Genomic DNA, 25765 nt, shown 5'->3' on the forward strand with positions numbered 1-25765 from the left:
CGGTCGGTCAAAAGGAAGCAAAGAAACCTGATCCTCCGGGTTCCTGGAGACCCGGTGAAACACCAGCTCCGTCTACAGCAAGCTTTGCGGATGGTGGAATGAATCAAACGTTCAAAACCCCGGGAATTCAGGAGCCTGGGCTGGGCCGGTTCTTCCCTTCCCCATAAAGATGTGTGCCTGGATGTGGGTGTACGTGCGTGCGTGCATGTGTGTGCAGAGATGTGCATGCATGTGTGCCTGGGTGAGCGTGCCAGGGAGGGTGGGGTGAAGACTTCCTGGAGCTGCCGGACTGCTTTAAGGAAATCGAAGAGACTTCTAGTTTTCACCGCAAAGTCTGCCAGAAATAAGTTCCAGACTATGAAGAAATTATAGAAAGAGCACTGTGCTGTAACAAGCGACAGGAAGCCTGGGGACCGTGGGGACAACCCAGAGACGCACCATATGGGGTCTAGGCCAACCCGCCCTGGCCAGGCTGAGCTCAGAGTCGCTGCACCTCGAAAAAGGGCGGCAGCTGGCTCTGTCGGGCCAGATGAGGTGGCTGGAGAAATATGTGAGTAAGGACACTTCCTCTGTTTGTCTCTGCTTGGGTTGCCCTGGGCTACAGGACCACAGATTCGGTGCTGGCTTGCCAAAAAAAAGAGATTACAGGGTGGTATGGAACATCAGAAAAAAATAAAAGTCCTACCACAAGACTTCCACGTGCGAAAACTAGGTTTGACTCAGTTTCCTTTCCGATAGATTCCTTCTTAAAAGAGGAATCCAGCTATAAAGTATCCCAAAGGCCAGAAACATTAACAAGAAAGAGTACTGAGTAAAACAACAAGCAGGGTCGTGTTTATATTCTACTAAGGTCTATGTGCAAAGAAAGCCCATGACCTGCTTAATAACCCTATAAAATTACTGTTATTATTATTGTTTTGTTTTTTGGTGGTACTGGGGTTCCTGGAAACCCTTCTACCTCCGGGCTTCACTCCCAGACCTACTTTATATTTTTATTTGGAAACAGGGTCTCTTAAGCCAGCAAGGCTGGCTTCGAACCAACGCAATCCTCCTGTCTCCACCTCCCAAGTGCGGGGATTACAAGTGTGTGCCACCACGTCCGGCTTATTATTATTATTATTATTATTATTATTATTATTATTATTTTAAAGTACTAGCTATTAAACCCAGGGGCATTCTACCTCTGAGCTACACCTCCAACTGTATTTTTTTTTTTTTTTTGGGTGGTACTCAGATTGGAACTCAGGGGCCTTCTACCTCCGGGCTACACTCTCAGACCTATTTTATATTTTATTTGGAAACAGGGTCTCTTAAGCCAGCTGAGGCTGGCTTTGAACCTGCGCGATCCTCCTATCTCAGCCTCCCAAGCACGGGAATTACAAGCGTGCGCCACCACGCCCAGCGTTATTTTTTATTTTGAAATAGGGCCTCGCTAAGTTGCTAAAGCTGGCCTCTAACCTACAATGCTTCTCTCAGGCTCCCTAGTACTGGAATTACAGGCATGCACCACCACACCAGCTTATTTTATTTCAAAACAGGGTCTCACTAAATCACAGGGGGCCTCACTGGGTGGCTGAGGCTGGCTGCGAACCTGTAATCCTCCTGTCTCAGCCTCCAAGTACTGGGATCACAGGTGTGTGCAACCATGCCTGGCAATCCTAGGATATTAGGGATTGAAGTAAACAATGTGATGCTCACACCTCCATTTGAGGACATCGCTCACGGACAGATAATAATGTAATCGTAATAAAGACAAGAGCACCTAGTTCAGATACTAATGGGTACACAGGGCTCTAATCAGCATGTGAACCACCCCACCCTTGTAGAAAAGCTGCTAGACAGTCTTGCTGCTTACAGTAGAGAAGAAATCAGTTATTGGATCGGAGCTAAGCTCAGAAAGCAAAGCAGGAGGCGTCGGGGCTGTGCTGTTTATTCGTGTTGCACAATTCCCCTCGCAGCCCCTCCAAACAGAGTCCAGCAGAGAAGGAAGATTCGATGATGTCATATGTTGACTGGGCTCAGTCTAGAGCCAACACAATTTGATGGGTGTTTTCCGCCTAGGAACCTGGACCGGACTCAACATAGCACAAAACATAGCACGGCATCCCTAGATCCTGAGCCACAGCCACGGCCACCCTGTACTTCCCTTCTTGGGCTGGGGGCTGATGGCTCCAAGGCTCTTTTTTTTTTTTTTTTTTTGTCCTAGTTGGGTAGCAAGACTCTGAATAAAAGCCAAGGCACTGGACAATGCAGTTTAAGTCTGATAAGGGACCTGTTGTTCAGGGAGCCTGTAATTACTCTTTACAACCATGGGGACGGTTAAGAGTCCAGGAAACACACAGAACACCAGCCGGCACCACCCCACCATGCATAAATGCAAACACACGCTCCCAATATGTGCTCTTACTTCTCAGGAATGACGAGGATAAGAGTTAATAATAACCCCATGCAAAGCCTAGCTCCCAGGGAACTATTCTTTATAGAAAATTCCTTTAAGCACAAAAGGATTCCAATGCCCAAAACCTGGAACACCAGAAAGAATGGGAAAAAAAAAATAAACTCTTGCACTATTCATTCAATCATTAAAATAAAATATTAATGTGTTACTAATAGGTTCATAGCGCTGGGCGTGGAGCGCACACTTGTCATCCCCGTGCTTGGGAGGCAGAGACAAGAGGATCGCACAGGTTCGAAGCCAGACGCGCTGGCTTAAGAGACCCTGTTTCAAAATATAAAATAGGTCTGGGAGTGTAGCCCAGAGGTAGAAGGACTTCCAGGGACCCCAGCACCACAAAAAAAAAAAAAAAAAAAAACCTAATAGGTTCATATATCTCTATCCAATACTTCCAACTCCCTTATACAGACACATATTTTTTTTACAAAATAATATTATAGCCAGGCCTGGTGATGTACACCTGTAATCTTAGTATTTGAGAGGCTGAGATAGGAGGATCGCAAGTTTAAGGATAGCCTCAGTAATTAAGTAATAGCCTTAGTGAGACTCTGTTTCAAAACAAAAAATAAAATAAAAAGGACTGGGGGTATAGCTTGGAGGCAGAATTCCAGAGTTCAATCCCAGTACTACAAAAAGGAAAACAAATAACATCATAGTATGTAAGTTATACTTCCGTAAAGCTCTTTAAAAAGGTGGGGCTTGGGGTGTGAATCAGAGGTGGCACATATGTTTATCGTGTAGGAAGGCCCAGGTCAAATCCACCGCACCAGATAAAATCCAATAATAACCAATGGGACATAGCGACCATGGTTCAACTTTCCTCATCAATATATTATAAACACGTTCATATTAATTAATATTTTTTCACAGTGGTGTGTGTGTGTGTGTGTGTGTGTGTGTGTTATAATGGGGATTGAATACAGAGCCATTCTACCTCTGAGCTACATATACCTACAGCCCTATTTTATTTTTTTATTTTTAAAACAGTGTCTCACTAAGTTGCTGAGGGGCTCTCTACTCTCCTGAGGCTGACCTCAAACCCATGATTGTCCAGTCTCAGCCTTCCAAGTACTGGGGTTGCAAGTGTGCACCACCACAACCATCTACACAGGGGTTTGTGTTTGTTTGTCTGTTTATTTATTTATTTGTTGTGTGTGTGGTACTGGGGGTGGAACCCAGGGACTTTCTACCTCCAAGCTACACTCTCAAACCTATTTTATATTTTATTTGGAAACAGGGTCTCACTAAGTTGCTGAGAGCCTCACTAAGTAGCTGAGGCTGGCTTCGAACCTGCGTGATCCTTCAGTCTCAGCCTCCCAAGTACTAGATTATAAGCATGCGCCACCACACTCGACTCCAAAAAGATTTTTAATAATTGTATACTACTTTTTCCTAGAAAGGGTACATATAATTTACTGAACCAATTACTTATTTTGATCATTTAGGTTATTTTTTTGTTTTTACTCATTATAAGTAATATGACAATCACCATCCTTAGAACTAAATGTTTGCACATAGACTATTCTGGGTCAAGGGGTATGGATATATTTTGTTTACAAATTTTTAAAGTTCTTCTTGGGTACTCTCTTACTTCCTCCAGAAAGGCCACACCAATGTAAATACCTACCAGTGTTTCACCAGCCCCACCTCCCTCTATATTTAACTTCTATTATTATCCCCCAGAAATGATATTTACTCACAGTTTATCTTATTTGTCTTAAGAATTATTTACATAATTAAATAAAGGAGATAGCCAGGCGTGGTGGCGCACGCTTGTAATCCCCGCGCTTGGGAGGCGGAGACAGGAGGATCGCGCAGGTTCGAAGCCAGCCGCGCTGGCGTAAGAGACCCTGTTTCAAAAATATAAAATAGGTCTGGGAGTGTAGCCCGGAGGAAGAAGGGCTTCCAGGAACCCCAGTACCACCAAAAGAATAAAAAATAAAAATAAAGGAGATAAATGATCCCAACCACAAGTCCATTTTTGTAGCATACTTGACTTTTAATATGTGAAAGTTTAGTAAAGCCGGGCGTGGTGGCGCACACTTGTAATCCCAGCATTTGGGAGGCTGAAGACAAGAGGATCGTGGTTTGTAGACAGCCTCAGCTACTACTTAGTGAGGCCCTTTGCAACTCAGTGAGACCCTATTTCAAAATAAACAATAAAAAATAGGGCTGGGGTGTAGCTCAGCCTGGGTCCCCGGGTCCCCTCCTCAGTAGCACAAAAAAAAAAAAAAAAGTTTAGTAGATGAAAACTTAGGCTCATTTACTACCTGCTCATTGTACAATTTTTTTTTTTTATTTCACTGGAAAGTTTTCAGTCTCTATGTGTTCGAGTATCTCCATCTTCTCTGATTTCTGCCTGTGATAAAATACCTAAATTACAGGACTCTGCATCTGAATATTCTTCTCAGCTCTTCTGATGTATCTGTTTACATATAATTATTTATTCTACCTGGAATGCGTTTTGCTATATGAAATGAGGGAAAGAGTTTACTTTTCTTTGTTTTTCAAACAGATAACTAGCAGGGCGTGGTGGCTCAAGCTTGTAATCCCAGTACTTGGGAGGCTGAGACTGGAGGATTGCAAGATCTCGGCCAGCCTCAGCTACTTAGTGAGGCCCTCTGCAACTCCTTGAGATCCTGTTTCAAAATAAAGAAAAAAAATTGGGCTGGGGGTATAGCTCAGAGGTAGAATGCTCCTGAGTTCAATCCTCAACACCACAAAAAAGCAAAGAGATAAAGAGATAACTAATCAAGTATAATGCTTAATATTTTATAATTTCACCATAAGTGAAATGGTTTCTTTTTCATACACTAAATACTTGGGTACAGTTCTCACTAATGGCTTTTCTACTTGACCCTAGCAGCGTAGACGTCTCTTCTAAAGTGGCTACCATATTGCTTTATTACAGTTTTATAGTTTGTTTTGATATCTAGCCACTTGTGATCGCCTATCATTCTTCATCATGACTTTTTAAAAATATTTTCTTGGCTCCTATCACCTGTTTAATCTTCCAAAGAACCTCAGATCCATTCAGTCAAACATAAAAAAAGAACAAAAAAATTAACACCACCTTTTGAGATTTTGAGTGTGTGTGTGTGTGCGTGTGTGTGTGTGTGCGCACGCACGCACACGCACATATGTGTATATGTTACTAAGAATTGAACCCACGGACATTCTATCTCTGAGCTATGCCCCAGTCCTATTTTTTTTTTATTCTTTATTTTTTTCATTCTTTATTTTGAAGCAGGGTCTCACTAAGTTGCAGAGAACCTCACTATGTAGCTGCGGCTGGCTGAGAACCTACAATCCTCCTGTCTCAGCCTCCATTTGATCAAAACAAGAGCCACCAAAGAGATCTTGGAGAGGGGTAGCCCGAGGCTCTTCTTAGGAGCCTGAATCTTCCTGCTTCAGAAAATGGGGGGAAATCAAGGTCAACCAGCCCCCATCCAAAGGGAAGACTTGAAAGACAAGTGAGGTGGTGGCAAACACATCAGGTACCTCAACAGCAAGAGGAGAGAGGCCGGGACAGGCAGAGGCAGGAGAAACTCACTCTGCACAGCTGGACACCAGCTACCAGATTCAGAGCCCCAGGCTTTGAAGGTGAGCACAGTACTGTAACACTGGCATCCAGTCTCCTGGAGAAATGCTTCAGCAGCACTTCCTGCCTCCCTGGGGCAACCATGCATTGCTCTTGATAAGGTCTTTTCATCAAAACAAGTCTTTTTGTTATAAAGAGTTAAGTGTTGCAGAAGCAGAGGAATTCTTTTCAAGAGAAGACTTAATGTCGATTACCTCGGATGTTGTATCCATTTTAAGCCTCACAGTAACCCTGAAATGGTATTACAAATCAGGACACTGGAACTCGGGATTACCGTAGGATCCAGCAAGTCCAGGGCTGGGCAAATACCCCAAAGCAGCAAACGCAGGGATGTGAGATTTGCTCACCCAGATCCACAGCGGGAACCGAAAGGTACAACCCGAGTGTTCATCGCTGAAAACAAAATGCATACTGTGTCGTACACACACAATGGGAGAGTAATCAGTCTTAAAAAGGCAGGAAATTCTGACGCAGGCCTGCTACCGCATGGACAACCGTCAAGGACATATGCTAAATAAAATAAGCCAGACACCAAAGGACAGAAGCTGTGCGATTCCACGGACACGAAGTCCCTAGAGCAGTTGGATTCACAGAAACAGGGAAGGGCAGTGGTGGTTGCCAGGGGCTGGGAGGAGGGAAGGGGAAGCGGTTGCTTAATGGAGCCAGAGCAATTCCATTTGGGAAGACTAGTGAGTTCTGCAGACTGAAGTGCTGAGCGCAGCGTGACACTCAACGTGCTCGCTGCCGCTGAACTGTGCGCTGAAAACTATCGAAAATGGGAAAGTGTGTATGTGTGTAGCCACAATAACACAAAAAAGTTCTCTGTGGCTCGGAGAAGTGAAAAACAACTGGCCCCGCTAGCAGTCAGGCAGTGAAGGTAAAATTCAAACATCCCATGGCCAAATGCAGAGTTCAGGAAGTCTTTCTTTCATACTCCTTCCCTAGAAACAAGCACCCTGCCCCAGAGACTCATGTCCTGCAGCCCTGACCCTGCACAACAAAAGCTTTACTGTCCACGTCCTGTCCTGCCCTCCAGAAACTCAGGAAGCTCCTCCGCTAAGTCCCGGCAGCAGCCCCCACCGCCGGGCCTTCGGGGCTGCCCCCAACTCGGCACGGCTTTCGAGTGATGGCAAACCTAGACACTGAGAAAATGCTGAGAAAAAAATGTGTGCCAGGGTCCCAGCCCCGGTCCCCACAACAGGACAATACCCATGGGGCGTCAGGCACTCCGTGTGATGGTTCAAATAAAAATGACGCCCCCAAAGAGCTCACATGTTGGCGATGCTAAAATGTTCAGGGGCGAAATGACTGACTCGGGGCTCCAATGTCATTGGTAAATTGGATGGACTTCCTGGGTGAGCGACATAGGCAGGTAGGCTGTGGCTTTAAGAGATGGGTTGCCAGGGATGTGGCTCTGAGGACCAAATCCATCCCTGGCCCTATCCTCTCTAGTTTTCTCTATCTATTTCCCATCTGGGGAGCAGCTTTCCCGATGCCACATAGTCTCCATTTTGGAGCCGGAAAACCCTGGACTGAACTGCTGAAACCGTAAGCCAAATAAACCTTTCCTCCTCTAAGTGGCTCTTGTTGGGTATTTTGGTCACAGGGATGGAAAAGCTGATTAAAACACTTCTCTAGCCAGGCGTGGTGGCGCACGCTTGTAATCCCCGCGCTTGGGAGGCAGAGACAGAAGGATCACGCAGGTTCAAAGCCAGTCTGGCTGGCTTAGGAGACCCTGTTTCCAAATAAAAATATAAAATAAATAGGTCTGGGAGTGTAGCCCGGAGGTAGAAGGGCTTCCAGGAACCCCAGTACCACCAAAAAAAACAAAAAACAAAAAAACACTTCTCCATCAGCCTCGCCTCTCCACACTCTCCTCCTTCTCCTGCCCCTCCCCCAAGCCCTTCACAATAAGGCTTTAAAAAAAATAAACACCCAGAAATACTGATTTACTTATAAATTCTAAAACATATCAGACTCTCACCAAAATCCACATGCCTCTGTCCTTCCTCTTGTGCCTCTTTTCTGGCTGGACAACCTCTCCCCCTGCCACACCACAGTCAGTTCTCGTGTTGGTCCCCCCGGGCCTGCTGGGCAGAGCCCTGGCTCTCTCAGGCGACTTCTGCCTTTCTCTTCTGCGAGCCTTAACCCAGAGAATGCAGTATTTCACTTTAATCGTTTCTTTGTAAAAACTCCCAGTAGATGGGAAGTGACTTGCAAACAGGAATCTTATCTGTACTTTTAATGTCCAGACCAGGACCTGCCACATGGCCCAATACATGACAGCTGGATGGATGGATGGATGGATGAATGGACAGATGGATGGATGAATAGACGCACAGGGCTGCCCTCTTAGCAACAGAAACCCATCACTAATCTGGCTGTTGTAGCAAAGCAATGGCGCCACGAAGGCCACCGCGTCCTCTCTCTGTCACCCCCTGCGGCCCACATCAGTGCAGCCGCGAGCCTCTGGCACGGGGTTCTCAGTTCTCAGTTCTGGCAGAGGCTGTCTCCTCGCTGTCACATCAGAAGCATCCAGAAGCGTGGACAGAGGCCCCTGAAACGCAGCGCGCACACCTGAACCACGCCTCATGCCTGATGTTTTCCTGATGGTGAAGAGCCCAGCAATGCTCCAAGCAGGAAAAGCACTGGCCAGCAGGCCAACAATCAGGGCCCAGCTGGTTGGGCAACCTTGAGCGAGGCCCGCATCCTTTCCACTCTGTGACCTCCTTGGTATAACATGGGGACGTTTCCCACCCACCTATCTTGCAGACCTGTTTCAAAATCAAAAATAAAAGGGGCTGCGGGTGTAGCTCAGAAGTAGAATGTCCCTGGGCTTCGTCCCCAGTACCAGAAGAGAAGAAGAGGAGGAGGAGGAGGAGAGGAAGAGAGGAGGAGAACGAGGAGAAAGAAGAAGAAATAACTGGAATAAGATGAGAACTCTCCAATAAAGAGAGCTGAACATATAAACATAGCTGGGCATGGTGGTACATGCTTTTAATCCTAGTACTTGGGAGACTAAGACAGGAGGATCACAGGTTTGAGGCCAGCCTCAGCTACTTGTGAGGCCTTCTGTAACCTAGTAAGACCCTGCTTCAAAAAAAATAAAAAATAGGGGTGAGAGTATAGTTCAGAGGTAGAATACCCCAGATTCTATTCCCAGTACCACAAAAAAGAAAGAGAAAAAGAAAGAAAGAAAGGAAGGAAGGAAGGAAGAAAGAAAGGAAGGAAAGAAAGAAAGAAAGAAAGAAAGAAAGAAAGAAAGAAAGAAAGAAAGAAAGAAAGAAAGAGAGGGAGAGGGAGAGGGAAGGCCCTGAACACCTTTACCAATTAGATAAGTTCAGGAGAGAGTGAACCTGTATCTCTTCACTCATCAACACTAAAGCCATTTCAGCGCAATGCCAACCATTTTGATTGACTCTCAAGGACAGAAGAGTGAGAGAAGAGGAGGAAGAGGACACAGGGAGCTGCTGAAGCCAAACAAATTTAGCCCTCAGTCTCCTCCGAGCAGAGATCACCACACAAAGCTTCGATGGTCAGAAGCAAACCCAGGCTGACGGGCCCGCTCTCCCACCGCGGTGGGCACCCTGGCTGAGCTCTGTCATTCGCATCAGCCCCCTGCACCCTAACAGCAACCCTAAGAGGCAAGAGAAGCTGTGGGCAATTGAGAAAACCAAGACCGACGTGGGCCTGCTTGCCTGAGCTAATAAACAACACAATTGAGACTAGAATAAAGGTCTCCTGATTCCCAGCTCCATGAAGACGCGTCGTCAAGCAAGTGAGGCCTCAAATTCTTTCCATTACACCTCATGTGTCCTTACAGAATCCTTGGATTGTCTCCACAAAGGGAAAACACAATGCCTGGGACAGCAGTTCCAAGCCCGAGACACTTCCCTGTGCCTGCCCCTCCTCAAAACGAGTCCCCATGCCAGGCAGAGCTGGGAAGAGCTGAGCTCACGCATCTTACAGCGGGCCATGTCAAAGTGACCTAGAGAAAGGGGAAAGAGGAGACTGGGACAAGGCCAGGAGGCCTTGGAAGCCGCCCGCATGACAGACATCTGGTCAACCTGGCCGTGCAGGGAAAAGCCGCCCCAGCCATCCCAGAAGAGGGATTAAGTTCGGCTGATGAATGAGTGGCATCCATTACTCCTCTTAACAGCTTGCTCCAAATGTCCCTCTGGGATGCAGGGGAATCTAGGTCATCAAGCCAGGCTTCTGTTGGGAGACCAGAGACACTGAATAGACAACCATCCAGGCAATCCGCTCCCCACCCAGGGCAGACTCCCGCTTCAGGGAGGTGTAGGATGCTGACCATGTTCTCCCTCTGGATTACAGAGAAAATACGTTTAAACAATGGCTGGGTCCAAGGACAAGATGACAGCTGAATGCCAGAACTTCTGTGGCTGGTGGGCGGGGGGTGAAGAAACTGACGGCAAACTGCATCTGAGACTTCCACAGTGCACCCAGCACAGTACTGAGCACAGATTAGCATTTATGAGTGTGTGTGTGTGTGTGTGTGTGTGTGTGTGTGTGTGTTACAGAGAATAGAACTCAAGGGCATCCTACCATTAAGATACACCCCAGCCTTTTCTTTTCTTTTCTTTTCTTTTCTTTTTATTTTTTTTTTGTATGGACTAGGGATGGAACCCAGGGGCATTCTACCTCTGAGCTACACCTCACGAAGTAGCTGAGGCTGTCCGCAAACCTGGATCCACCTGTCTCAGACTCCCAAATGCTGGGATTACAAGCATGTGCCACCACGCCCAGCCCCAGCCTTTTTTATTTTGAAACAAGATTTCACTAAATTACCTGTACATAGGCCTTGAAACTGCAATCTTCCTGTCTCAGTATTCCAAGCATTGGGATTACAGGCATGGGCTACCATGCCTGGCTAGTGGGCACTTTCGAACTTTTAAAAAGCAAACACTCCTATGTGGTCCTGTGACCTGCACGTGCATCTGCCCAGAGCCTGGGTCTGAATGACGGTCCTCATACACGGCTCCTGTGGGCCTCCCGTTTCTTCCATTCTAACATGAGGATCAGCCCCCAGCCCCAGCCTCAGGGTTGATAAAGCAGTGTACACACAGGGCTGACATGGCCCAGACTCTCGGTGAGCAGTACTGACTTTCTGTCCCTCCAAATTACCTGCTTTTCTTCTCTTCTGAAAAGCAGAAGCCGGGCGTGGTGGCGCACACTTGTAATCCCAGCATTTGGTAGGCTGAGACTGGAGGATCGCAGTTCGCGGACAGCCTCAGCTATTTAGTGAGGCCCTCCGCAACTTAGTGGAGAGCCTGTTTCAAAATAACGAATAAAAAATAGGGCAAGGGGTGTAGCTCGGAGGTCGAATGCCCCTGGGTTCCATCCCCAGACCCGCAAAAAGAAAAAAAAAAAGAAAAGCAGAGAATCTTAGAAGAATCCTGCCCGTGACTCCTGGCTGATCAGAATAATCCAGAGAGGTAGCAGATTGTTCCTTTTCAGAGCGCATCAGAATGCAAGAGAACTCAACACAAGCCCCACAGAGGTAGTGACACGTGTCAGGATGTGCCCAAGACCGCCTGGTTTGCACGACTGTCCTGAGCTCATTTTTAGTAAGGCTTTAAATATATCCATGTGGACAATAGCTATGCTCATGCTACAGACAGGTGATGAGCATTGTTTAATTGCATAAAATGACAGAACACATCGGCAATACCATGCCCAACCCATGAATCTGACAGGTTTCTACATAAAAGCAAAAGTTATCGGGCATGGTGGCACACACCGGCATCCCAGTACTTGGGAGGCTGAAACGGGATTGCGGATTCGAGGTCAGCCTCAGCAACTTACCAAGACCCTCAGTAACTTAGTGAGACCCTATTTCAAAATTAAAAATTACAAAAAGGGTTGGGGGTGTCACTCAGAGTGAGAAAGCCCCTGGGTTCAACCCTCAGTACCAAAAAAAAAAAAAAAAAGATTCCCAGCTACAGAAAAACACACAATATGCCTGCCCAGAAAAAAAGAAGCTGTCTAAGCCCAGACCCAGCCATTAATGTGACAGAGACTAGTGCTCTGATCGCAGAGTGGCCTGTGTCGTCCCTGGGTGGGTGCCATGGGCAGGAGGCCTGGCTCGTGGAGCCCTCACAGAGCCAAGCACTGTTTTCTGGAAGGCCTCTTCTAAGCCCATGTTCCTGTGTTGGGCCCTCGATGACTAAATACTTACTTAACTAAAACTCCCGCTAGGGAAGAAATCGTCACCAGAGGAAAACCAAGGGGCCATGCCCAGGGCACTCAGTGGGCTCCAGGGCCATGGGGAGGGGGAAATGGGGGCTGGAGCAGCAAGGGATGGAATCGCCCTGCAGACCAGAACAGCAGTCACCTTGAAAACAGAGGCGCCTGGGTGTGCCGCAGCAGTGATGGGTGATGGAGTGAATCTCGCCTGCCTGCATCCCCAAAAAGGCTGAGATTTCAAATCCACTGAGTTATTGACCTGATGAGTTGGTTCCCCGAGACGATACTTCACATCTCTGGGGACCAGAGGTATCGTCAAGAAACTTTAGGCACCAAATTCTACATAGATTATTTGAAGGGAGGAAGAAGAGAAAGGTTTTGTTTTTTAGTATAAGAAATTCTTTTATAGCCGGGTGTGAGGGTGCACGACTATAATCCCAGTACTTGGGAAGCTGAGATAGGAGGATTGCAGGTTCAACACCAGCCTCAGCAAGTAGTGAGACTCCCATTAATCTAGTAAGACCCTGTTTCAAGAAAAAAAATATAGGGCTGGGGGTACAGCTCAGAGGTATAATGTCCCAGGGTTCACTCCACTCCACAGTAACACACATACACATATATACATGTACACACACACACACACACACACACACACACACACACACACACACAATTCTCTTATAGTCCCGATAGATTTTTAATAGAGATAGTGTGTTCAGAACAAACTCTTTACATGCATGTGAAGACCAACAAAAAACCCTGAACTCTCTTTCTGATCTCAGCAAGTGACAGGCACACAACCCATCTGAAATAAGCTGGTGTGCAAAAGCAAACTGAGTGCAGGAGAGATGAACAGATGTTGCACTGAGAGGGTAGATATGCGTTAGCTGATAGGGCAGGTGAATGATACACAATAGGTATAACTGATTGACTGGACAGAGGTTAAACAGATGATAGGTAGTAGACATAGATAAATTAGCTATGAAGCTAGATTATATAGGTATCAATATATAGATTATACTGATAAATGATCGATAAGATTACAATAAGAGATTATGAATGAATGCTTGTGTCTCCCCAAAATTCTTATATTGAAATCCTAGCCCTCGGGTGATGTCATCAGGAGGCAGGACTGTGGGGAGGAGCTTAGATCACAAAGATGGAGTGCCTCGTAAAAGAAGCCCAAGAGAGAGCTCCGCTTCTTCTACCAGTGAGGACCCAGTAAAAAGGCAGGTACCGACGGACCCAGAAGAGCCCTCAACACACACCAGATCTGCCGGCGGCCTGACCTGGGATTCCCAGCATCCAGAACTGTGAGAAATAAATATGTCCTGTTTATAAGCCACACTAGTTATGGTGTTGTGTTATAATAGCCCAAACCAACTAAGCCGGTGACGATTAGATAGAAGATAGATACAGAGAGATGGATAGATGGATGGGTGGATGGATATATGGATGGATGGATGGATGGATGGATAGGAGATATAGATAAAATGGAGATTAGATAGATGAGATAGATGGGAAGGAAAGAAGAAAGGGGGAAAGAGAAGGGGAAGGGAAGGAGGGAGGATAGATCAGGCAGATGAGAAAGTCACAAGTGTATCAAAAGTATCACATTATTCCATAGTAAGATACAAAAAAAATCTCAGTTACTTTGTACATAATCCTAAAAACCAACAGTATTGCCTCCCTTTTATAGATGTAGAAATTGCCATCTAGAAATGTCTTCAGAAGATCCCATCACCATCAAACAGAAAGTCTTAGAAAGGGAAGCTGGCTTAGCTCTGCTTCCTGGACTCTCCCGCCCTGCCCTGCGGTCTCACCCTCAGCAGCTGCCAGGTCCGGTGAGTCCCGCCCAGCTGCATGGAGGGGCGGGGGCAGAAGACCTGCACGGTTGCCCTAAAAGCTCCTGATTCTATGTTAGTCCCAGCATCTTTTAATTTCTTCCTCACAGGCTCCCCACAAGGAAGGATTCCAGCCCTGACCTATCATTAGCGGGAGATTAGGTCATAAACAGTACTGATTCAACCTAAAGCCACTAGGGTTTTCTCAGAGAAACTGCACAGCAGGTGGCCCGTGGGGCTGGTTCCAGCTCCACCCTGCCTTTGGTACTCTCTCATTCCACCATCTGGCCCGACTCCTCCCCTCGCCTCTCACCCTGCTGACTCCAATGCTAAGCAGTGCCCTGTTAGGAAATCAGCCAGGCCAAACCTTCCAGAACGCTGAGGACACCAAGGTGGAGACGCTGCTCAAGGACTCACCCCAACCTCTTTCATAAACTTCTGGAGGGCACCTGGCTCTGGAAGCCACCCTGTCTCAGGTGGGATGCCCCTTGCTTCACCGAGAGGACCGGAGAGAGTAGGGAACCCAGAGTAGAGGGCATCTCCAGCTTTGGCCAACATTCCTCTGAGTTCAACAGAAGTCCAAATGTTGGAACGAGCTCTCAGACCCATGGCTCTTAACCCTGGCTGTCACCCAGAAGTTCCCGAGACTCCAGATGCCTGGTCTACCTAGAACCATTGGGTCAGAAGTGCCGATCTCTACCGTGCAGCCCTGGTTTATAAGGACTGCCTGTGCTCACTGCAAAATCTCCCTTCTCAACCACCGCAGCCCAGCCCACTGCGCATCCTCTCTGTCATTAGGGGAGCATTTAGTCACGTTCAAAGAGCTGCCTCACAGATGGGTTAACCAGAAAGAACTCTAATTTCTACTCACTGTAATTCCCCTTTATCATTAACCACGGCAGTTCAAGGCTGAATAAAAACAAGGAATTTGAGCAAATGGTTTCACCAGGCAATAGCAGCAAACAGAGGCAGGGCCCTCAAACCCAAAGTCATAGTGGTCATTTCTTGAGAAGAAACAGAAAGTCTTCTCACAGAGGAAGGGCAGAAAAGGCCCTTTGTGGAGTGGCTCAGGGCCGGAGCCATGGACGGTAAGGAGGAAGGCACAAGTTCCTGGGCCAACCACTCCTGAAGACAGCCAATTCCCCTTTAAACACTGGGTCGCGTTCATTTTGTAGAAGTGCTCACCGACGATGGGGCTTTCCATTGAAAAGCAAAAGCAGACGAGCCCCAACTGGGGCAGAAGAAATGAGATGGTTCCTCCATCCCAGTTCCTGTCTTCAACAGGAATCTTAAATGAAACCCCTGGACACTTAGCATGGCAGGGTGTTTTCTTAGGTGACTAACTGGGTATGCCCCACTTAGTAAGCACTGAATCCCCTACAACCCAATGGGAAAACCGGCCAGGACCAGTCACACTGCCAAGCTTTGGGGAAAGAAAAGCAATGGAGAAAGGCAATGAGCGAAGGGCGCAGTTTCCACACAGTATTTCCCCAAACCCGAGGATTCTGCACTCAGAGAGGGAGGCCGACAGAAAGGGCGCAGGACCATTCTGCTTGCATCTCTTATGTGTCCAGTGAAGGGGTCATGGCAGATGCCACAGGAGAAAGGGTTGGCCCAGGACCAAGGTAAAGCTAGAAAGAGTGGGAGGAGCCGAGGACAGGGGCTCTAGCCAGGCTCACCCAGAATCCTCCTGGGCAGCCAGTGTGGCCAGCTCCTACACATGCTGGGCCATTTAAAGATACACGGAGAGCCGGGCGTGGTGACGCATGCTTGTAATCCCAGCATTTGGGAGGCTGAGACAGGAGGATCATGGTTAGAATGCCCCTGGGTTCCATCCCCAGTACCGCAAAAATAAAACGATAGACAGATAGATAGATGGAGCAGCTAGGCACATTGGTACACAGTTCTAATCCCAGTATTTGGGAGGCTGAGACAAGAGGTTCACAGGTTTAAGGCCAGCCTTAGCAATTTAGCAAGACCCTCCCTCAGCAACATAGTGAGACCCTGTATCAAAATGCTGCAGGTGTAGTTTGGAGTTAGAGTGCCCCTTGTTCAATCTCCAGTACCAAGAAAAAAATAAGTGGATGGGTCACAATGTGGATGCAGCTCACTCGGCTGGGACACAGGACACGGTATCCCTGGACATGTCACCGAAGCTCCTGTCTGCAATGAGGACTCAAGAGGTGGGGATGCTGACCACTGGCCTGTCTGGACCCACATTCCCACCCACCCTCACCAGTCCTGCCTCTAGCTGTTACTCTGGTCAACAGGACTGAACACATCCTAGGAAATCTGAGAACTGAGATTCTCCAAGTTCAATGGACAACACTGACAAACAGAGGCAGGATAGGCTTCGGGGAGGACACGGACGTCTCAAGAGATGAAGGCCCGCCCCTCTGTGAGCTGTCCTGCCGGCTCTCAGGACTAGGTGCCGCGAAAAACTCTGGCAGATTCTGGTAACTGCCATGATGTTCATGAAAAACAGCCTAGACAGACACACTGGCGTGCCTGCTTTTGCCAGACCTAGAGGGCCCCACGCCTTCATCACAGAGCATCCTGAGAGGCGTGCGTGCTGGAGCCTGGAGGAGACCTGTGCTCAGGATCCTGGGTCTTCCTCACTATCGTCCTCCTACTGCTCAGCCCCAGGTTTGGTGGTCAGCCCCCACCGCGCCAGGGAGTGGGCAGCATCTTTGAGTCCAGGCACCAGGGCTGAGCTTCCCACAAGGAAACCTGAGCAGGCCCGGTCCCTTGGTGCCCGAGGTCCTGGGGCGAACCGTGTGATCTCACCCCTCCAGCGCTCAGGGAGATGGCAGGAAGAGCGGAGAGCCAGAGCCTACACTAGCAGCGCCTCGGATAATATGGCTTTCTCATCGCCCGGCCACAGGCAGATTTGGTGGCAACAACTCCAGTCCTGGACTTTGAGACTTTAGTCTGATGTGGTCGGGTGTTTTAGTAAACACGTTCCTCGGCAAGGGGAATCATTAAAGTATCCATTTCAGACACATTCATATTACAGAGGGCCTGTGGGTGTTCACACACGCATGACTGTCATAAACAGGGAGCAAACCCAGATGCCACATGGATGAAAAGATGGCAAGCGGCGATGAACCGCAGTGGACTCCGAGCCACGTCCCCTCGGGGGCCTCCTCGCCGTCCTTCCTGGCCCCCTGCCTCCGGGGCTGAGGCTCACAGAAAGGGCTGGGACAAGCCCGAGGGGCTTCTGGGAAGGTCTGCTGAGTGGGCCAGGGTGCTCAGGACCATGTGGCTTCTCCACCGAAGAGCAAGGGATCTTGTAAGAGAGCCACCAGCACTTCTCCAAGAGCCTGGACAGAGGGGACACCCTTCCAGGACCACAGGCAAGGCCCCACCCCTGGGCTTCCCCTCCGGCCTCCATCACAGGATGAAGACGGAGCAGCTGCCCCCGTGAGGGTGAGCAGAGTTAACACACACACCCTCCTCCTACCTCGGCGCTCAGCCCGGTGGCACCACCAGCCAACCAGGACACCAGGTCCCAAGGAGCCTTCACCCACCCATTCATCCATTCATTCAACTCAGGCACTAATGAAGTTCCTCCTAACAGTGAGGCGCAGCTTAAACACAAAACAGAGGCCGGGCATGACAGCGCAGAGGCGCAGTAAGAGAGCAAAGGTCAGAATCAGTCGATGCATGCAAAGGGACGAGCAAGAGAGGGCACGGAGACCAAACCACTGGATTCGTCGTGAGGACGTGAGGATTCCAGCATGCCCGGGGCAGCCTCAGGATGGGGCAGGAGACGGAGTAGGAGACTGGAGAAGAAGATGGTCTGCCTGGGGACTGCTGGGTGGAGCGAGCTCAGCCGCATCCAGAGAACTGACAAGTCTAGAGTTCAGGAGTGAGGTCCCCTTTCAGCCACAGGAACGGCACCTCCTAATCTGATCCTCGCTCAAGCCCAATCCTGCCTCTACTGGGGGGTTGGGGCAGGGGCCAGAAAGCCCCTCGGGGAGGCTGCACCTGCGGTCCACCCCTCTAAGGAAAGCCTTGAATTCAGTTTGGCAGAAAAGACATCCAGAGCAACGGCTCCCAAACCCTGGAGACCAGAGTCCATAGATCTGGCATGGGCTTGGCTATACCCCCCCCCACACACACATCCTCAGCCTTTTCTTTCTTTTTTTCTTTTCTTTTCTGTTTTTTTTTTTTGTTTGTTTGTTTGTTTTGGTTTTGGGTTTTTTTTTTTTTTTTTTTTTGGTACTGAGGATGGAACCCAGGGGCATTCAACCTCCGAGCTACACCCTCTGCCTTTTTTTTTTTTTTTTTTTTGGTGGCACTGGAATTCCTGGAAACCCTCCTACCTCTGCGCTACACTCCCAGCTCTATTTTATATTTTTATTTGGAAACAGTGTCTCTTAAGCCAGGGAGGCTGGCTTCAAACCTGTGCAATCTGTCTCTGCCTCCCAAGCATGGGCATGTGCCACCACACCCGGCCCTATTTTTTATTCTTTATTTTGAAACAGAGTCTCACTAAGTTGCAGAGAACCTCACTAAGTAGCTGAGGCTGTTCACAAACCATGATCCTCCAGTCTCAGCCTCCCAGTATCCTCTATTCTTTGACACAGGGTCTCACTGGGTTGCAAAGGACCTCACTAAGTAGCTGAGGTTGGCCGCAAACTGTGATCCTCCTGTCTCAGCCTCCTGAATGCTGGGATGACAAGCATGCGCCACCACGCCCAGCTCCCTCCCTCCCTCCCTCTCTCTCTCTCTCTCTCTCTCTCTCTCTCTATATATATATATATATATATATATATATATATATATATATATAAACATATATATATATATATAAAAACATATATATATATATATATGTTTTTGTTGGTTTTTTTTTGGTTTTTTTTTGTTTTTTTTTAATTAATTTATTTTTTAAATTGGTGCATTGTAGTCATATATCAATCACATTGGAGTACAAGACTTGAGAGGATATACAAGCACACATCATCCAATTAGCCCTCCTCCAGCCCCCGTCCCATTCCCTCCCCCTCCCTCCATCCCACACTTCTTTGGTGATTTACTTTGATACATTTGTTTATGTACCTCCTGCGTTTTAAAGAGGCTCCGTCCTCCAGTATTACATACCCTCTGATTGGTCACATTAGTTGCTTCACTATAGGGCCCTTTCTATAGCTCAACCTCTTCCTGTTGCCCTTTTCCTCCTAGTTATTGCTGATTAAGAGAAGCGTCTGATTTATATTTTCTGCGATATTTCTCTGTGCATGCTGCGTTGCAAGTACCAATTCCACTCTTGATGGTCCCAGTAGTGGCCTGGCTACTCAGTGGATTGATCCAGACCTCGCTGGCTCACGCAGCGGCCTTGCCTCATGGGAGGACCCAGTTCTGGTCTCGCTGGCCCCTGAACCGGTCAAACCCCTAAGCTGGCTTTGGTCCCGACCTTGGAGGCCGCAGGAGTGAACTTGCCTCACGCCAGGCTCCGATGCTGGCCATTGGCCCCTGCACCGGTCTAACCCCTTGGCAGGATTCCAATCCCGGCCTCGGAGGCCCCAACACTGGTAATGCCTCACGGCAGGCTCCGATGCCGGCCTCACTGGCCCCAGCACCAGCCTAACCCCTTGACAGGCTCTTATCCTGGCCTCAGAGGCCCCAGTACTGGCCTTGCCTCACGGCAGGCTCCGATGCCGGCCTCGCTGGCCCCAGCACCGGCCTAACCCCTCGGCAGGCTCTTATCCTGGCCTCGAAGGCCCCAGTACCGGCCTTGCCTCACGGCAGGCTCCGATGCTGGCCTCGCTGGCCCCAGCACCGGCCTAACCCCTCGGCATGCTCCGATCCCGGCCTCGGAGGCCCCAGCACTGGTCATGCCTCACGGCAGGCTCCGCTGCCGGCCTCGTTGGCCCCAGCACTGGCCTAACCTCTCGGCAAGCTCTTATCCTGGCCTCGGAGGCCCCAGTACCGGCCTTGCCTCACGGTAGGCTCCGATGCCGGCCTCGCTGGCCCCAGCACCGGCCTAACCCCTCGGCAGGCTCTTATCCTGGCCTCGAGGCCCCAGTACCGGCCTTGCCTCAAGGCAGGCTCCGATGCCGGCCTCGCTGGCCCCAGCACCGGCCTAACCCCTCAGCAGGCTCTTATCCTGGCCTCAGAGGCCCCAGTACCGGCCTTGCCTCACGGCAGGCTCCGATGCCGGCCTCACTGGCCCCAGCAGCGGCCTAACCCCTCGGCAGGCTCCGATCCCGGCCTCAGAGGCCCCAGTACCGGCCTTGCCTCAAGGCAGGCTCCGATGCCGGCCTCGCTGGCCCCAGCACCGGCCTAACCCCTCGGCAGGCTCTTGTCCTGGCCTCGGAGGCCCCAGTACCGGCCTTGCCTCACGGCAGGCTCCGATGCCGGCCTCGCTGGCCCCAGCAGCGGCCTAACCCCTCGGCATGCTCCGATCCCGGCCTCGGAGGCCCTAGCACTGGTCATGCCTCAAGGCAGGCTCCGATGCCGGCCTCGCTGGCCCCAGCACCGGCCTAACCCCTTGGCAGGCTCTTATCCTGGCCTCGGAGGCCCCAGTACTGGCCTTGCCTCACGGCAGGCTCCGATGCCGGCCTCGCTGGCCCCAGCACCGGCCTAACCCCTCGGCATGCTCCGATCCCGGCCTCGGAGGCCCCAGCACTGGTCTTGTTGTTTTTTTTTAAACAAGAGTCTCACTAAGTTACTGAGGCTCTCTTTAAATTGCTAAGGCTGTTCTCCTGTGATCCTCCTTGTCTCAGCCTCTGAAATCCTAGGATTACAGATGTGTGTCACCATGCCCAGCTCTTCAAACACATCTTTAAAAAATGTTATCTATGCAGCCAGGCATGGTAGTCCATGTCTGTAATACCAGCCCATGGGAAGCTGAGACAGGAGGATTGCAGGTCCAAGGCTAACCTCAGCAACTTAATAAAACTCTGTTTCCAAACAAAGATTAAATAGGCTGGGGATGTGATTCAGAGGTCCAATGCCCCTGGGTTCAATTCTCACTACCACAAAAAAGAAAAAAAAAATTAATCTATGTTAAACAGTCACACTTGTTTTGTTTTGTTTTGTTTTGTTTTGTTTTGTTTTGTTTGTGGGTCTGGGGATGGAACCCAGGGGCATTCAACTTCTGAGCTACACCCCCTGCCCTATTTTTTTATTCTTTATTTTGAAACAGGGTCTCACTGAGTTGCGAGAGACCTACTAAGTAGCTGCTAACCATGAACCAAGATCCTCCTGTCTCAGCCTCCCAAATGCTGGGATTACAAGCATGCGCCACCACGCCCAGCCCCTCAGCTACATCATAAAACAACTAGCGAGGGGACTGAGACACCAGAGAAAAGAAAAAGAGAAAGGAAGCAAAAGTGGGTCTATTTTCAAAATCCCTGTATTGACCAAGGGTCTGCTTTCCTTTCAAATAGCTGCCTCAGATTAAAACACAGATTCCGCCGGGCGTGGTGGCGTATGCTTGTAATCCCCGCACTTGGGAGGCGAAGACAGGAGGATCGCGCAGGTTCAAAGCCAGCCGCGCTGGCTTAAGAGACCCTGTTTCCAAAAAAAAAAAAAAAAAAAAAATAGGTCTGGGAGTAGAAGGGCTTTCAGGAACCCCAATACCACTAAAAAAAAAAAAAAAAAAAAAACACAGATTTCCGGGCATGGTGACACACACTTGTAATCCCAGCATTTGGAAGGCTGAGACAGGAGGATCAAATCACAGTATGCGGACAGCCTCAGCTACTTAGTGAGGCCCTTTGCAACTCAGTGAGACCCTGTTTCAAAATAAAGAGTAAAAAATAGGGCTGAGGGTGTAGCTCGGAGATAGAATGCCCCTAGATACCACCCCTAGTACCAAGAAAAAAATAAACACAGATTCCCAGTCCCACCAGCAGATTCTCGACTTCGTTGGGTGGGCAGGGTCCAGGAGTCAGAGCCCCCCAGGTAACACCCAGGGGCAGGGCACTGGCCAGGCCTGCAGAGCCCCTGTCCTCAGTGAATATCCAGACCAGGCCCACTGACCGAGGCACCCTGCTCTCTGGCTCTGCAGAGGTGACAGAGATGGGGCTGCCGGTCCTCCCTCCCCTGAGGTAGAATGACAATGACGACAGGGTCCAGGTCCATCTTTGTGACAACTGTCCCCATTCTGCAGATGGTACCACTGGAGATGGGTGGCCAGGGCGGCACGTGTAAAGGGTACACCGTGGGGAGTCCCCAGCGTCTCCCCAAAGCAGCATCCCGGCCACCCGCACGACCCCTTATCCAGTCTGGATGCCACCTGCGGGCTTGGCCAGGAGGCCCCACCCACCCATTGCTCATAGAAAGGGCAAAGGGCCTCCCTGTGGCCTGCACCGAGTCCCCCACAAACATCCCATTGTGCAATGCTCAGAGGCTGGCTCTGTTTGGTGGCAATAACATTATTTTCTCTTGCTGGCACATCTTTTTTTCCTTTTTTTTTTTTTTTTTTACAGTACTGGGGATGGGACCCAGGGACATTCCACCTCCGAGTGACACCCCCAGCCCTATTTTTTATTCTTTATTTTGACACAGGGTCTCATTGAGTTGCAAGGGCCTCACTAAGTAGCTGAGGCTGTCTGCGAACCGCAGTCTTCAGGTCTCAGCCTCTCGAATGCTGGGATGACAAGCGTGCGCCACCACGCACAGCCGGCACATCACCTTTTAAAAACTAACCAACACGTGGTTTTTCTTCGTGGGCAGTGTCATAGCCGCCGTCAGAAATGGAGCCTCCAGGGCCTTCAGCCTGGGAAACGCGCAGCTGGCAGGGGGATGGGTGGGGAGGCATGAGCCAGGCCAGTGCCGGCGTGGAGAGAGGAAGACAAGACCTGCAGGGCCTCTGTACACGTTGACCTCCGTGGCTGGCTGCAGCGGCAGCGATGGGCGCATCGGGTTTGCTCTTGCCACCATCATTTTAAACCTCCCGGGCATCTCTTCCTGACCTCACATGCACTGAAGAAGCTCCAGTCTCACTGAAGAAGCAGCTCACAGGTACCAGCAGCTGTGCTAAACCAGCCCGCCTTGCAAGACCTCCTGCCCTGCAAAGCCAGCGCCAGACACTCACTTTCTTCCAGTAATACAGAACGTGCGGCCAGCGAACAGGAAAAAGAAAATAACCCTGACTTCCTCTTCTGTGTGGCTACCCCGCCTCTCCCAAGGGAAAGGCAGGCTGGTGGCAATCCCATACAGGTCAGCAACCCCAGGTGCTTATTTGCAGGAGTGCTTAGTACTTTTTTCACAGAAGCGATGGAGCTGGGGTGTGATGACTCTGAGCGCCCGCTGCCACCTCGGGTGACTTTCGTTCTTTGGGGTCTACTCATAAATCCCCCTACCCTGTATAGGCAGACAGATGGCATCATGAAGCCCTGTTAAATGCCATCGCATCCCGCCCAGCAGGCCAGCAGGAAGCGGACCATTCACGCCCGTTTCCTGACCATCTGCCCACAGGACCGTCTGCTCACTGTCCCAGGCTCCCTGGAGCGAGACACACGTGTCATTACTGCATGGCAGGATTGCACCTGGACGCTCCAAAGGAAGCCAGCAGCCCCTGTGGGAAAAGCCCAAAAAAGCCCTGGCAGCAAAAGGGATAGGCCTCTGTGGCGGGGGAGGGGAGGCAGGAAGGGACAGAAGCAAAGCACAGGGCCACAGCAAGGGCAAAGATGAAAATGGGCCCCTCAAGGAACAGGGCCCTCCCGTGTCTGCCCCAAAAAGTGCATTTGTGGAGGGTAAAATCTCTCTCTGAGCTCAGGGTATATTCAGATGGGGGAGCTGAAGAGAATTTACTCATCGGCAAATCCCTGGCTGCACACAGATGAGTTGCTAAGGCCCAGAGAAGTAAGGTGACCTGCCCACGGTCACACAGCAAGTCTGTTACAAGGGACCGGGACTGTGGATTTCCAGTTGGGGGCATTTTCCCCTGGGAGGGCTCCCACTAGCCAATTCCTCTTATACCTGACATCAGCAACCACTCACTCAAGAAATATTACTTATGGCTTACTGCTTCTCGGTGACCCACATGTGGGCCCCCAGGACATCCATCTGAGCTCAGAACTAAGGGAAAGCCCCACCTTGACCTGGTTTCTTCTTCAGAAAGGTGGCACAGAAGGAGTCTGTGCTTTTCCTAGCTCAGGAGCTACTCAAAGCCCGCCCAGAGGCAGGGAGGAAAGGCCTCTCTGCCGAGGACATTCTGGGCAAACTGCAAAGCAGCAGCCCAGGCACCAGCCCTGGTACGATCAGGCTTTCTCCTAAAAACAGAGTTGCTGATCAGGAAGGTCAGTGAAAAGTGGAATCAAGTCAGATCTGACAAGTCAGGCGTGGTGGCGCACACTTGTAATCCCAGCATTTGGGAGGCTGAGACAGGAGGATCGGGGTTCGTGGCCAGCCTCAGTGACCTAGTAAAGCCCTTTGCAACTCAGTGAGACCCTGTTTCAAAATAAAGAATAAAAAAGTCGAGCTGGAGGTATAGCTTGGGGGTGGAACACCGTTGGGTTCCATTAACACCCTTGTGTGCCAAGTAACGCAAAAAAAAAAAAAGATCTGACAGCCATTTTCACTAAGCTGTAACTATCCTCCGCAATTTTTCAGTCACTGTCATCATTCACCACTCCTCACACTCAGAGGAGGGGTGCAGAGGACACGTGAAAACAACATTTACAGCCTGTGCAGAAGGGCCCCCGGAGGACAGCACCCACCAGACTCGGAGACATGGCCTGCAGAGGGACAGAAGCAGCGAGGCTTAGCAGATACTGGACACCAGGTGGACACCGGTGTGAGTGACTGAGAAGGTAGCACAACATTCCTCCAGCTCAGGAAAGACAGAAAAGCAGCTTCCAGGCAGAACCTGAAGCCACAGTCACAAAGAACATCGCTGAAAGGAAGCCCGGCTTCTACAAAGCAGAAATAGCAAAGTGCCTCCTACCTTGACCCTCTTCTGAACAGAACCGTTAGCTTTTCACATAAGACAGGTGGAATACTGACTTTCACTTCTGCGTAAAATCTATTCCGTGAAATATGGATCTGATGGGTATGATTGATGGGCCGCCCTGACGCTTGGCCACCTCCTCAAAACCAAGGTGATATTTGCAGAAAGGCCCGCTGGAATCTGCCCGTTCAAAAGCAAACTCGTCACGCTGGCACTGTGTCTGGTGAATGCACTTTAGGTTTGGCTGAACCAAAAACACAGAAGCGAGACGTGAAGGGCACCAGACTAAAAGACAGTTAATACCTAAGCCCCCTCCACCAAGCAGGGCCGCCTTAGTCCTTTTATATCCAACCCAGACTACAAGGTGTTGACTCATCTGATCTCCCTATCACTGAAAAGGAGGTTCCTGGTTCAATACTTTATTTGCAGCCCGCCATCTTTATTCTGAAAAGAAACACCCTTTGGAGTTTTTTTTAACCAAATTAATTAAATACTTATGAGAAAAGGCTCAAAATTGGTTGTTTAAAGATGACTCCAAATGCTATCTTTTTACAACCAAGTCACATTTTGGGGTAAAAGAAGACAAAAGTCCCCAAGTGGAGAAAACAAGAAGCCATTCTTCTTTCCCTACCCAAATTCCCTAGAACCACAGACTTGAGTTTAACTGGAGAACTCCAAATTCCACATAAAACAAGGGTTAGAAAACTTGACACATAACTACCCCATCCAGGCTCCTTACATGGTAGGTC

The 25765-nt window shown here is 49.5% G+C and overlaps 1 protein-coding gene across 2 annotated transcripts in view; it reads right to left on the bottom strand.

Moving 5' to 3' along the window:
- Positions 1–25765, bottom strand: part of DPYSL2 (dihydropyrimidinase like 2) — a gene marked incomplete at both ends in the record, with an annotated part of 102018 nt that overhangs the window by 40030 nt on the left and 36223 nt on the right. The window lies entirely within an intron of this gene.

This window comes from Muscardinus avellanarius, assembly GCF_963383645.1.
Source record: "Muscardinus avellanarius genome assembly, chromosome: 14".
NCBI classification, from domain to species: domain Eukaryota; kingdom Metazoa; phylum Chordata; class Mammalia; order Rodentia; family Gliridae; genus Muscardinus; species Muscardinus avellanarius.